Source organism: Manis pentadactyla, chromosome 14, assembly GCF_030020395.1.
Source record: "Manis pentadactyla isolate mManPen7 chromosome 14, mManPen7.hap1, whole genome shotgun sequence".
Lineage (NCBI taxonomy): Eukaryota > Metazoa > Chordata > Mammalia > Pholidota > Manidae > Manis > Manis pentadactyla.
In genome coordinates this window covers 29,355,095-29,369,279 of record NC_080032.1, presented here as the reverse complement: position 1 = coordinate 29,369,279, position 14,185 = coordinate 29,355,095, and the positions used below count along the sequence as shown (strand labels likewise).

The 14,185-nt window shown below is 50.4% G+C and overlaps 1 long non-coding RNA gene across 1 annotated transcript; it reads left to right on the top strand.

Moving 5' to 3' along the window:
- Window positions 1-2,585: 2,585 nt before the first annotated feature.
- Window positions 2,586-8,763, top strand: LOC130680674 (uncharacterized). The gene is made up of 3 exons (XR_008993712.1): window positions 2,586-2,748; window positions 8,030-8,230; window positions 8,673-8,763. It is a non-coding gene; the product is annotated as an uncharacterized LOC130680674 (long non-coding RNA).
- The last annotated feature ends 5,422 nt before the right edge of the window (window positions 8,764-14,185 follow it).

Genomic DNA, 14,185 nt, shown 5'->3' with positions numbered 1-14,185 from the left:
TTAGTATATACCTAGGAGTGAAATGACTAGATTGCATGGTAGGTATACCTTAAACTTGTTAAGAAACTGCTGAACAGTTTTCCAGAGTGGTTGTCCCATTTTGCATCCCCAGTGGTGCCTAGGAGAGGCCTGGTTCTATACCCTTGCTAGCATTTGGCACAATGTCACTATCCTACCAGTAAAGATGCCTTTGAAGATGCTGAAAGTAACAAAAGATTCCATCCATTACTTGTGATAGCTAATTTTTGTTTTTCCACATTGTAGTATTCTACCACAAATGAAGACTTTTAAATGAAGCACATCCTAGCTTCAACGTGTGATCTGGGTAAACAAAATGAGGAACGATGAATGGAATATACCAGGCTAAGAAGTTCCCTCTCCCACCATAGTGGGCACCAAATGCCAAACGGTCTGAGAATGTCCCTGGTGCTGTCCTTGTACATATGAGCTAAAAACAGACTAAGTCACAAATATTAAGACATCACAACAATCAAATCAGTCTTTTTAATAATATACCCGCTGTCATGACCACTGATGTAACTTCTGATGATCTGGAATTCAAACAAATAAAATACCCAAATATTAAGTCTTTTCCCCACATTGTACCAAAAGGAAGGAGGAGGAGGAGAAAGAGAAAGGATTCTGATACATGCAACACGGATGATCCTTAGGACATGATGCTAAGTGAGACAAGCCAGACCAAAGAGCAAATATTCTATGGTTCTACTTTATGAGGGATGTAGAGGAGTCACAGTCATAGGCGTAAAGTAGGTGGTGGGTGTCAGCAGCTGGGGAGGAGTGGGGAGGCAGCTCTCAGTGGGGACATTCACGTTGCTGTGCAACCATCACCACCACCAGTCTCTGGAACTCGGCATCTTCCCAACTGCAGGGGTCTGGCCAGACACTGGTTGTCCCCAGCTGTGATCTTGAGACTGTGGCATCTTTTCAGGCCGACTGGACTGTGGAAGCTGCAGAAGCCTCATGCTGCTGTCTGGGGAAGAGGCATCGATCCAGTGGTGATGGGGGTTTTCCTCTCCCTTCCCCCTTAACGAAAGTGCTGAGCATTTACTCAGAAGCAGGGTTTATAAATCCCCAGCCATTGCACAGCCCTCCAGCTGGAAACAAGTCAAGCGTTCCTCTTTGCTGAGTTCAAGGCTGCCCCCCCACCCCCTGTTCTGCTGGCAGTACAGATCTCCTGGAATGCACTGAGTCTCAGCATTGCGGGAAGGTGGTGGCACTGTCCCTCCCGGGAGGCACAAGGGAAAACTGGGAGACAAGTAAGATCCCCTAAGGAGGTCCCCACTCCCCTGGGAGTCTGAGAGCAAACAGATTAAGACAAACTTGCAACTAATTACTGGAGGGCGGGATGTTCCCACCCCAGGGTCGGCTGGCAACTTTGATCTCAGTAGCAAGGCTGAGCTAATCTTCCAACTGTCTGGGAACTTGGGTTACCCATCTCACACCCATTCCCCAGTTGCCTCAGCGGAGGCTGATAGGAACTGATTATTTGAGTTCTCCAGAATTCATGTGTTGATGCCCTAATCCCCAGTGTGACGGGGTTAGGAGGTGGGGCCTCTGGAAAGTAGGAGGTCATAGGGTGGAGACTCATAACAGGATTAGAGCCCTTATAAAAGAGACCCCAGAGGGCTCCCTGCCTCTTGCATCATGTGAGGACACAGCGAGCAGAGGTAAGACGCCGCCTGTGAGCCAGGAGGCAGGCCCGCGCCAGACACAATCTGCCAGCACCTTGATCTTAGACTTCCAGCCTCCCGAACTGTGAGACACAAATGTTTGTAGTTCAAGCCCCTCAGTCCATGGAGGTTTTGTTAGAGCAGCCCAGACAGACTAAGACAGAGGCCCAGGGAGACTTTAGGGTGATCTTGGAGGCAGTGGCAACCCCCCACAGAAGTGGGGGTCCCAGACAGCCAGCAGCAGGTCCCTGCAAGATGGCAGGGCACCCCACTGAGTACTGTGGCGTGGCTGCTTGTTTGACCCAGCCCCCATCTCCACCTCCACCCTGGCCATCCCTGGCCGGCCCTGCTACCCAGGCTTCTCAAGACCAGCTGCTATTTCCCTCTCAATCCTCGAGGGAGGGATTCTGAGAAATGTTTCCATCCTGAGGAATGCGGATTCATTGCTTCTTGTTTAGAAAGTCAGGTCAAATCCTAATGGAAAATGAGTAAAAGCAAGGAGGCAGGAAATCCTAGGGCTGCCACAGAGGAAGGGGAGGCGTAGCAGGAAGGTGGGTGGGGAGGTGGGCGGGCATCCGCTGGAGTGCTCCCAGGGCTTCAGGCTGAACTGGGGCAGCAGAGTAGTGGGGGCTCTGTGAAGGCTGGACCTTTTGCTCCAACCACGTGGGCCTTGAACATGCCTGGCTGGGTCCTGTCACAGGGCCTTTGCATCTGCCGTTCTCTCCCCCTGGAATGTTCCTCTCATAATCTTGGCAAAGATTCAGTAGAAGACCACCTCAAACGGGGGTCCAAACAGGCTTTCTAGCCTCTGTCACTCCTTTCCTCATCAACTACAGAGTTATCACTTCCCACCACCGAGAATCCCGACTTTCTTGTTCATTGGTTTACAGTGGTCTCCTTTACTGACGCAGCCCCAGGTCCTGGATAGCTGGGTGATGAACAGGATGAACAACGGATGGGTGTCGGAGGAAGGAGCCACGCCTGGGGGCTAATCACAGCAACACGCATAGCAACACCCTGTCTGCGGGCGCCTCCCCACCCAAGCCCTGCTCTTCAGGTCCGTCCCTGCAGCCCCTGCCAGCCTGCACCCATACCCAGGGCCCAGGAGACTCCCTGGTGGCCTACACCACAGCAGGTGTTCCCTGCCAGGACAACAGGCCAGAGCTGCCTCCTTTCTGAAGGGGGACCTCGGGGAAGCCAAGCTTTTGGTTTCCTGTCACAGAACCCTCGGGGAAGTGGCTTTTCTTCCAGAATGCTAAGGGCAGCTTCTTGTCTAAGCCCCCAGGGCCCCTGTGCACAGTGAGGTGAAGCCTCAGGGCTGCTCCTGGAGCAAGCAGACCCTCCAGGGCAGGACAGGGGACGAGAAGGCCAGAGCTCTGTGCAGAACACTAAGGGGACCCTTCAGGGCCTGGGGGATGGGATAGAAGTTCCCAAGACGCCCTAGGGAGGAACCTGGCATGGAGGAGAGGACTAGGAAGGGGCAGGTCTAGGCCCTTCCTAACGGATTGCTTTTTGCAGAGTTGGCTACCACAGTATCTCCCATCCCATGTGGTCTTCTTAGCATAGGACCCTGACACTTCCCCACCAGAGGCAGGAGCTATGTCCCCTCCCTCCTGAACATGGGCTAGCCTGTGACTCATGGAATGCAGCGGAAGAGAGTCTGTGGGACCTCCAAGGGTGGGTCACAGGAGGTCCAGTCGCACTCCTGCTCCAGCCCCGAGATGCCATGTAAGCACCTGACTGCCATGTTGTGAGGAAGCCAGAGAGCAACCACAAAAAGTGCCACATGTACACGGTCTGGCCAACAGTCTGACCCAACTGCCAAACAGATGCTTCCCAATGGTTCCAGCCTGCAGCTGCCGGTCACCCTCTCCCTTCAAGTTCTCTCTCTGAGGCCCCTGGCATCCTGGGATAGAGACAAGATGTCTCTGCTATGTCTTGCATGAATTCTTGACCTGTGGAACCTATGAGCATGAGACAGCTGTTGGATGTGTGAGCTCAGGGTTTTGTTAGCAGTGCTAGTAGCCTTCTGCCCTGGCACTGGGGCTTTGGCTCGGTATTCTCACTGGTCTCCCTTTCCCTGCCCAGCACCCACACCCACCACAAGGCCTGGCCCCTCCCCTGTTTAGAACTTCTTGGTGCAGGCATGACTTGGCTCCTTTCTCCAAGGGTAGGAAATATGCCTGTCTTTCATCAAATCTTGCAACCTGGCTCTTTTCTGCCCTCCTACCCACCTGGTGGTAACTCAGTCTCAGGTTCCAGGAGGACTTCCCCTGTCCAAGGTCGAGACAGTGGAGTAGCCGTTAGCCTCTGGAACACATGGCAAAGGTGTCCGTGGTCCTCTGCCCACTGGTCATTATGACAGGAACATCCTACAAAAACAACACTAATGGCAGTGCTAACAGTCACTGTCCGAGCCCTTCTCATGTACCGCTTCATCAGGGTAGGCTCCTTGTCCAAGCTGGTATGGCTCTTGGCGGCAGTTCCTTACCAAGTTTGGGCGTGGTAGTTTGTAGTAGTCAGGACAGACAGGTTTAGGTTTGTGGTAACAGATAGCCCTGCTTTTCAGCAGCTTGACACACACAAAGGTTTGTAGTCACTCACACTGCACATCCACCGTGGGTCAGCGTGGACTCTACTCCACATCGTCCTCAGGCTGACCAGGCAGTTCCTTTGGGACATTGCTGGTCTCTGCAGCAGAAGGAAGGAGTTCTGGAAGGTCTCACACTGGCAAATAAATGCTCAGCCTGGACTCATCACTTCCATTCACCCTCCTTGGCCACAGCCTACCCTCCAGGGGTCAGGTGTGTCTGGGAAGTGGAGGAGCAGACTATTGGGAAGCCACCTCCTGTCCTGCTACCCCAGTGTCTGCAGGTACGATGGCTGGTTCCTGCGTCCAGCACCCCCACCGGTTCCTCCCTTCCAAGGTCTGCCATTTCTCCCGGACCCAGTGATGGCATGTACTCACCCCCACAGAACCCACCTGTGATGGGCAAAGAGAGTAACAGCCCCCAAGAGGCCCATATCCCACCCCCTGGAACCTGAGGTCATGATTCCTTATGTGGTATGTCACTCCACTCAGGCTGCTATAACAAAACACCAGGTTGGGCAGCTTAAACACAGAGATTTATTTTCTCATAGTTCTGGTGGCTGGAAGTTCAAGGTCAAGGTGTACACAGGCTTGCTTTTCCCTGGGAACTTGAGTGTTGGTGTGCAGATGGTGCATTCTGACCACACCGTCACAGGGTCGTCTCTCTGTGGGTGCACACGTCTAGTCTCTCCATATGCCCTCATCTCCTTTTACAGCCCCCTATCAGATTAGGGCCCACCCTATGACCTCATTTTAACTTAATTACCTTTTTAAAGGCCCCACCTCCAAATATAGTCACATTCTGACATCCAGGGGGTTAGGGCTTCAACATGTGAGTTTCATGGGGGGAAAATACAACACATTACACATGGCAAAAGGGACTTCTTTGCATATGTGATTAAATTAAGGACTCTGAGATGGAGAGACTATCCTGGGTTAACCTGGTGGGCTCAACATCATCCAAATGGCCTCATAAGAGGTGGGCAGAGGGCCAGAGTCACAGGAGCCTGATGTTGGAAGAAGAGTCACAGCGAGGTGGTGTGAGTCAAAGAATGCAGGCAGCCTCCAGAAACTTGAAAATGTAAGGAGATGCATTCTCCCTGGAGCCTCCAGTCCCGCTGACACCATGAGCTTAGCCCCTTTAAAATCCACTGTGGTCTCTACCCTCTGGAACTGTAAAATAATACATGTGTTGCTTTAAGCTTCTAAGCGTGTGATAATTTGTTATAGCAGCAAGAAGAAACTGATACACCATCCAAATGCCAGAAACATGGCAGACCTACTCCCGCCTGTTGGCAAGCTTCTGTCCCCACCCAGGGTGGGTCAGAGTAACTCCTCCCCTGGGACTGGCTTACCCTGGAGACTGTCTCTAGATCTAGAAACTTCTACCTCCAGCCTCAGGACACAGAGGCCACCAGGAGGAGGGACCCAAAGGCCTGTGGCCACCACCACAAAGTGTACAAAACAGCTTGATGGGGCTGGCCTGTAGGGGTGAGTAGTAAGTACGAAGGACATGCAGCCACAAACCACCCTGGCCCCTTCCTCTCTGCCCTGGGGACAAAGCACCCAAACTCGACCTGACCTGCCCTCATCTCAGGCCACACCCAGCTGCTTCCTCAAACTCCCCTGGCCCTTCCCACCTCCCAGCCTTTGCCCTCGCTGTTTCCTCTTCTTGGTAGCTGAGTGTGCCTGACTCATCCCCAAGTTCTAGCTTAACTGTCCCCCACCAGGCCACGCACCCCCATCCCACTCAGCAGAATTAATCTCAGTTCATTCACTCAATCGACATGCACTCAGCATCAACCCCACTCATAGGCCAGTGACCAGGACAGACATGACCCCAACCTCAGGAAGCCAACACTCTTCCAGGCATCAAATTGATGCCCCAAATGATAGATCTGGAGGAAATGGGTATAATGATAAGTCAGACTGCGAGCCCAGGAGGAGATGATGGTTTCCTGGCTGGAGAAAGAAGCCAGTGCACAGGACAGACACTACTAGCTGTCCGTCAGGCACGGCTGTCCTCAACTTTGGGCAAGCAGCAAGATGGCATTTCCTGGCCTCCTTTGCAGTAAGCAGTGGCCACGTGTCTGAGCTCTGGAAGTAGTTAAGTGACGTGGGCCCCTTGTTGGCAGACCCTGCAGGCCTTTCCTGTGTGCTCCTTGGTCTCTTTCTTCTTCCATAACTGGAAGCTGCTGTAGGGATGAAGCTTAGAGACATGGTGGAACCACAAAATGGCAGGAGCCCAAGGTATGTATGACTGAGGAAGGAGGGACCCCCTCCATCTGAATACCAACCTAAACCTGGAACCCCCAACTGCCATGTGAGCAAGACACTCCTGTGTTAAGCCACTAGGGGGAGCCTTTCTAAATCAAGGGTACCAAACACAAATGCTCACTGGCCCAGATGGGTAATGTGAGAGTAGCCTGGTTGGGTGTGGGGCAACAGAGAGTGGTAGAGACTGTGGCAAACTGGAGCCCACATCCCAGCTCCAGGAAAGGTAGCCACATTTCATAGTTGTTGTTACATGAGAATATGGACCCAATATGACCAAAAATCCTGGCTTTATTCTACAAAAGCTGAAAGTTTAGATCTGTGTAGAAACATCTTCATCAAATGATGAGAACTCATTTCAAAATTTAATGTAAGAAATATATTGTGCTGGCTCAATTTAATGCATCTAGGGCTGGATATGACCTATGGGCCACCAGTTTCAATTAATAAGCATTTATTGAGCCCCTACTTTGTGCCAGGCATAGATAAGGCATAGGCTGGGGAAAGGGTGGAGAGGAGAGTAATTCCCCAGCAGAGCCCAGAGGGACAGGATGTGGTGAGAGCTCCAGGCCACTGGAAGCCTCTGCTGCACGACCCCCACATCACCCAGCACGGTGCCGGCCTGGGCCGGTGGGCAGGGCAGTGATTTCCTCCGTCTTCACCCAGCCTGTGTGCACCATACAAAGCCCTCCTCCTGGGGCTGAAGGTCTGCTTGGGCAGTCCAGCAGCTTCCAGGCCTTTCCAGAGATTTACTGGGGGAAGTTACCCTCACTGTTGCCAGAAATGGTTAAACTCCCAGCCATTCATTAATTACTTTGCCCTTCAGCAAAAATGTTGATCTAAAAAACAAAATTCTAACAGCTTACTTGACATAATTGGAACAAACAGGATGAGCAAGGAGGCAGTAAGCAGCAACGTGCTGACGTCAGACCCCTGCCGCTGGGGCAGGCAGGGCCCACCTGGCAGGAGGTGGTGGGGAGCATCTGGCTGGGGCAAGCCCCCAGGAGGGTTCAGCAGTCCCCAAGGGGCAGAGATTTAGGGGTTTATGGACTTTTATCCCAATGAGCTCCTGCCTCAGGATGTGGCTAAGTACGTCTTTCTGTCATGTGTTTCTGGCTCAGATAAAAACTCATTGCAGCCTGGGCTGCAGCAGCCAGCATGGACATGAATTTTTTGCTTCCTGCTGTGTGTCTTGAGGACAGTGTTTTCCTCTGTCAGCCCATTTCCTCATCAGTGAAATGGGGTTAATAAGAATATCCACCTCTGAGAGTTCTCCATGGTACAGGTTTGTAAATGCTGAGCACAGTAGCAAAGCAAGGGTTTGGTGCACAGCCACGACTGCCACGATGACGTGACTCATCCCGCTCACAATCTGAATCCCCCCAGACCCATCTGAAGTTGGGGGGAGGTGAGACAGAGGGAGGACATCTCTCCAGCACACCTCTGTCCTTCCATCTTCTCTTCTCTCCCACAGGCCTGCCCACTCCTGGCTTTGGCTGTAAAGTCCCCATTTGGGGGAGGCTGTCATGTTCCTGCCTGCCTGCCTGCCTGCCTGGACAAGCATCCAGTAAAGAGGATTCCAGAGATTCTGGAGCCAGCAAGAAGGAAAGGAAGGCGCTGGTAATCTCTTGCAAGAAGATCCTCTGAGAACACAGCCCTTATCTGAGCAGATAAGGTAGGGTGGGGTGGGGCCCTACCTGGGGCCCTACCCGGGGCCCATTCACATGCCCAGAACCCATGCACACACACTCACAGCCTAAGCATGCACAGCTAGAGCCCATGTGCACACACCCAGAGCTTGTGCACACACACCCAGGCCCTCCTCTGGCTGCCCTTAGCTCTAAGCTGTCTTGAAATAGTTGTAACCAATGGGACACTTTGGGCTGCAGGTAACAGAAAATCTAACTCAAAAATGGCTTAAGGCAGAGGTCAAGAAACTACTGCTCATGGGCTGGCTCTCTGTTTCTGTTAATAAAGTTTTACTGGAATGCAGTCATACCCATTCGTTTATGTATTGCCTCTGGTGGCTTTCATCCTGCAACAAAAGAGTTGACTAGTTGCAACAGAGGCCATCTGATCCGCAAAGACTGAAATATTTACTATCTGGTCCTTTACAGAAAGATTTTGCCCACCCCTGGCTCAAACATTATGGGAGACTTACTACCTCATCTGATGAATGCTCAGAAGGAAAAGTGGTGTGTGATATCTACGACTGCAAAACAAATTACCTGTAAATTTAGAGGCTTAAAGCAATAATAATCATTGATTATCTCACTGCTTCTGTGAGTCATGAATTTAGGAGTGGCTCTGCTGGGTGTTTTGAGTCCAGGGTCTCAGAGGTTGCAGATGGAAGCATTGGTGGCCCAGGCTGAGCCGTCTGGACATCATCTTTATTTCTGTATCTGGCACCTGGGATGGGAAGACTCAAACAGTGGCCATGCCTTGGGTATCGCCCTTCATCTTTATGGCATCCTCAGGAGAGAGAGACTTCTTACATTGCAGTTCATGGCTGAGTGTCCTGAGCATGTCCCAGGAGAAAGCCAGGTCTTACCACTTTTGATGACCAAGCCTCAGAATCATGCAGTTTTGCTTCCTCTGTACCTGCTGGACGAAGCAAGCACAAAGGCCTACCCAGGTTCCAGGGGAGGGGACTCATACCCAGTGCCCCAACAAGTCAGGGGCCCAGGAACCTTCCATCTTTCCACTCTGTGCTCAGCTAATACCCCCTTGGTCACAAAATGGCTTCTGCAGAGACTGCACTTTAGGCAAACACAGCAAGTCCAACAGAGAAAGAGGAAACTGTCTTGAACTTGTATCTCTTTTTTGTCTCCAATATTTTTATTGAAATATACGATACATACAAAGAGTACATGCATTCTAAGTGTACAGAGCAGAAGTGAGTACATCCATGGGGCCAACACCCTGTTGGACTTGAGCAGAAGCCCCCAGAAGCCTGTTTGCTCCCACTTAACCTCTACCCTCCCTTACTCCCCAAAGGTAACCACCATCCTGCCTATATCATTACAGCCAGATCTTGGCTATTGTGCATTTTATATAAATGGAATCATAGTTACAAATCCTCATGTGTCTAACTTCTTGCATGACACTGGGTTTATGAGCTTCCTCTACACTGCTAGGTGCAGTGACAAGCAGTTCTTTTTCACTGCTGTGTAATATTCCTTTGTAAGTCACCACAATTTATTTCTCCACTCTCCTGCTGAGATACATCTGGGTTGGCTGCCTGGGTAATTATGAAGGGCTGCAGTTCACATCCTTGTAGGTGATTTGCTCTGGACATGTGGATGTTCTGGGTGTGAAACAAGGCATGGGTTTGCTGGGTTTGGGGACAGTTGAAGTCCACTCTTGTAGGAACTTCCAAACTGTTCCAAAGTGGTCAACAATGTGCCCAAGACCAAGCTCAGAAGCCCAGCACCCCACACTGGGTGACCTGGTATGTCCAGTCCCCAGCCTGTGTCATCCGGCCCTCCATCACCAACTTCTTTCCTGACATCAGAGTCCAGAGCCATCAGCTCCCAGGTGGACTGTAAAACCTTGTCATCTCCAGAGACAACAGGACTGCAAATGACATCTCAATAAAGAAGTTTCCAACTTACAGGATTCAAAAGGGGGTTATTATTTGGACAAAAGAGAATGTGCTTTTTGCAAAATATTTAGAAAAAACAGGTCTAAAGGAGAAGATACAAGTCTTTGTCACCCCATGTGGGTCAACAATCTCCACTGATTTTTTTGGTGTATTTCTTTCCATTTTAATAGCTACCTTTTATAACATACTATATACCAAGTACTGTTTTTCTTAGGCATTTCACATATATTAACTCATTTAATTTTCATAACAATCCATTCAAGTGGCTACTATCATTATCCTGACTTTATAGAGGAGGAAAATAAAGCCCATAAAGGTTTAGTGACTTGTCCAAGGTCACACAGTTGTTAAGCGATACAGTGAAGACTTGAACTCAGCTCTATTGGCCTGATTTTGCTTTTCACGGCAGCAGTATACTTCTCCTGGCCTTGTTCTCATTCACCTGGAGTCACTGGGGTACAGAGTGTGCATGATCATGGCTTTAGGAATCCCGACCTCAGAGCTCGGGAACGCCCATCCTCCCTGACCCTGTGCTCAGGCCACAACTGGCACTTCCTGTTCTCTGTTCAGCAGCTTGACTCTCGGGTCCTGCCTCAGGACAGTGGTCACAGAGAGGAGCCTGACCTTGTTTCCCCAGCCCCAGGGCCTCTGCAGAAGGTAGACGTGTTGGGTGTTTACCTGTCCAGGCTAGGTGTCTTTCATCTCTGCCACTGAAGATAAAAATCTGTTGGCCTCCCAAGGATTGCTGGGGAACGCCAAGGCATTATTCACCAGGGCAATAAATAGAAAGACAGACAGTCATGCTGCCCAGAGCTGTGTCCTCCTCCGTGCATGCTGGGTCACTGACGCACACATGGCCCTTCCCAGGTGCCCCAGGGGGTGCTGGCGCCTGGTGGCTCTGGCTCACGGAGGGGGGCACATTCAAATCCAGGGAAAGCCAGCCTCTCCAAGACCAGGGCAGGCAGGACCCCATGCCATGGTCTTAGGCAAGGTCAGCCTTCTTGGGCCTCAGTTTTCTCCTCTGGGAAGTGAGTGGAATGATACCATATTTCATCACAAGGAGGCCACCATTAGCATAAGCTGCACATTAATGTTATGTGCCACTAAGAAAAAAACTGTTGCCATTTAAACTCTGACAAGTCACTTGCCAGATATGTTTTGGCTTCGGCAATGAGCAAAAACAGGCTATGAGAACTGATGAACTCTGTCCCTCTGGCCTCAGGCTGTGAGGAGTAGGTGAGGCAGTGAGTGTAAAGTGCTAAGAGTGCGGTGCTGTCATTATGACGTACTTCTATGAGTACTTCTCTGACTTTCTCCTGTTTTGTGGTGAGGGATTAAACATAGTGCTAATTTCCCTGTTAGGGGAATCAGTCTCCGGACCGCCTGTCCTGCCCTCCGCAGAGCAGAGTGTTCTCTCAGAAGCCACTGCTCCAGCTGGGCCACAGCATTTTGTCCAGGTGGACCGCCACTTGGTGACATCACTGTGCTCTCTGCTCTGGTGAAGGGCACAGAGGTGGCCCTAAGGCAGCAGGAGTTCCTTATCAGCAGATTACTTTCCAGGGCAGGGAGAGACAGGCAACAAGCAATGGACAAGACATATGCCATTAGAATGTCAGGAAGAAAAGACAGCAGAATGAGGAACAGCATGGCAGGGAGGGTCCAGGCTGTTTATATAAGGAGGGCAGGGTTGAAAGGTGGGAAGGAACCAGCCCTGCACACATCTGCAAGAAAGGCATTCCAGGGGAACAGCAAGAGGCAGGAGCAAATCAGTGTGTCTGAAGAGCAGAAGGATGGTCGTTGCGGACGGAGCAGAGTATATGGAAGTGGAGAGGGGCAGGCAAAGAGGTGGAGTGGTGGGCAGAGGCCTTGAAGGTCATGTAAGGAGTGCAGATATTCTTCTGGGAGCAATGGGAGTCACTGGGGGGTGTAAAGCAGGAGGGTGACATGGTCTGGTTGATGTTTGCAAAGGCTGCTCTGGCTGTGTGGACCCCAGGGGTGAGGACAGCACTGACCTCGTTGGCGCATCCTGGAGTTTGCATGACAGAATCCATATAAAAGTACTGTTACCATGCCTGGCAAATACAGTAAGTGCTTGACTGACAGTGGCCAATGTGCCGTTGTTGTTGTATTATTACTAATATTGCACTTTCCATATGCCAACAGAGCACCTCATCCTGATGTAATCCAATCCCCAGAGTTTAGAATCTGTCTGGGAGGATTCAAACATGCACATTAATTCCTCCACATCAGGGAGCCCCCTCCTTAAGGCCCAAAGAAGGCTTTAGGACCTTAGGGGAAGTGGGCAGGGCAGCTGGGACACCCACCCCTAATGTCCCTTCTCACACCTTGGAATGCTCTTCAGTCCAGGACATTGAGTCAACACCTCCAGTTCACCCATGCCTTCTCTCAGCACTCTAAAAAAGCCTGCCATCTGTGTGCCATCCAGGATCTGAGCTTACCAACTGGAAAGGATCCCTGGCTACCATTCCCTGCTCACAATTCTCTGTGGATCTTGGCTGCAGCAGCCACAAACTGGATATCTGTGAAATAACATTTCACATGGCCCATCGAGATTCCCCAAGTCAGAGGTTGTCAGAGTTTGCATCTCAGAAATTCTGAGATGGCCAGGCTCATGGTTAGCAAATACATCGCACTTTGCTGTGCCATACCCAGGCAGACATCACTAATCGATCCCAGCTCTCTTCTGAGCTTTATCATTGCTTCAAGATCCTCAACACAGACCTTCAGGCAGCCATACTAGTTATTGGCACATGATCAAAACTCCTGGCTGCATGCAGTCTAGCACAAAGCTCTCATTTTATAAATGGAAAACTGAGTCCCTGTAACAGGAAAGAACTAGAATTTAGGCTCCCAGACTCCCATCTTAAGGGCAAGGAGACACTGATCATTTATGTCCTGGCTAAGGGATGGTAGTCAACAGGTGTTTGCTCAACAAATAACAGAAGTTAAACAAACAAAAACCAAAGAAATAAAAAAGAGAGTGTTAATAGCAATAACCCAGTGAAAATTCAGTTGAGCATGAGGGAAAAATTCATGACATCAAGGGTTACTAGACATTAAGAAAAGTTGCTAAGAGAAATTTCAGTGTCTTTCCTTGCAGGACTATAAAAATAGTCCTAAAAAAAAAATCCTGATTAAGTACCCATCTGCCTGGGAGACTCCCACAGAACTCTGGGTCTACTATTCATTCATTGCTGCAGGTGTTTGTTGAACATCAACTATATGCCAACCATTCCCACACTGATGTGCCCAGAGCTGGGGTGCCAAGGCAATCCTGCCCCAAGTCAGATCACAAATAGGGGCTCCAACCTGGGCACCTGGGCTCCCGAACCCAAGACTTCCACCACTGTCTGATACTGCCACAGTGATTCGTAGTAATCAGGGCAACCACAACATGACACAACTCACTTCAAACAGATGGGCAAAAATTATAAAATCCAACAACACAACATGCTGGTGAGGATGTGGAGCAGTGGGAATCCTCAGGCATGCTGGCTGGGGTGGGATCCGGTGCCACCATTTCGAAAGTCAGTGCACTGTTAGGTACCAAAACTGGAGACGGTCGTATCCCAAATCGTCTCACTGCTCGGTGTAGATTCTCAAGAGAAATGAAACTGTGCATCCACTCATAGCAGCTTTATTCACAGTAGCCAGAATCTGGGAAAACAATGTCCACAACAGGTGAAGAGATGAGCAAATCATGGCATGTCCATACAACAGAAAACTACTCAGAAATGAAAGGAAGCAAAGGACCAAATACACGAAAGCTGGGTGGGTCTCATGAGAGTGGAAAAGACTTAAAGGAGAACACACTCTATGATTCCATTTTTTCTAGAAGAGGCAAAACTAGTCAACAGAGTTAGAGCTGCCTATCTGGGTGGTTAAACTGTAATGATCAGCAAAGAAAGGGATAACCCAGGGAGCATGTAGGTGGTTAGCCCTTGGGGAGGGGAGGGGGTGGTGGCTGGGGAGGACCACACACTGCGGCCTCTAGGGGCCGGTCAC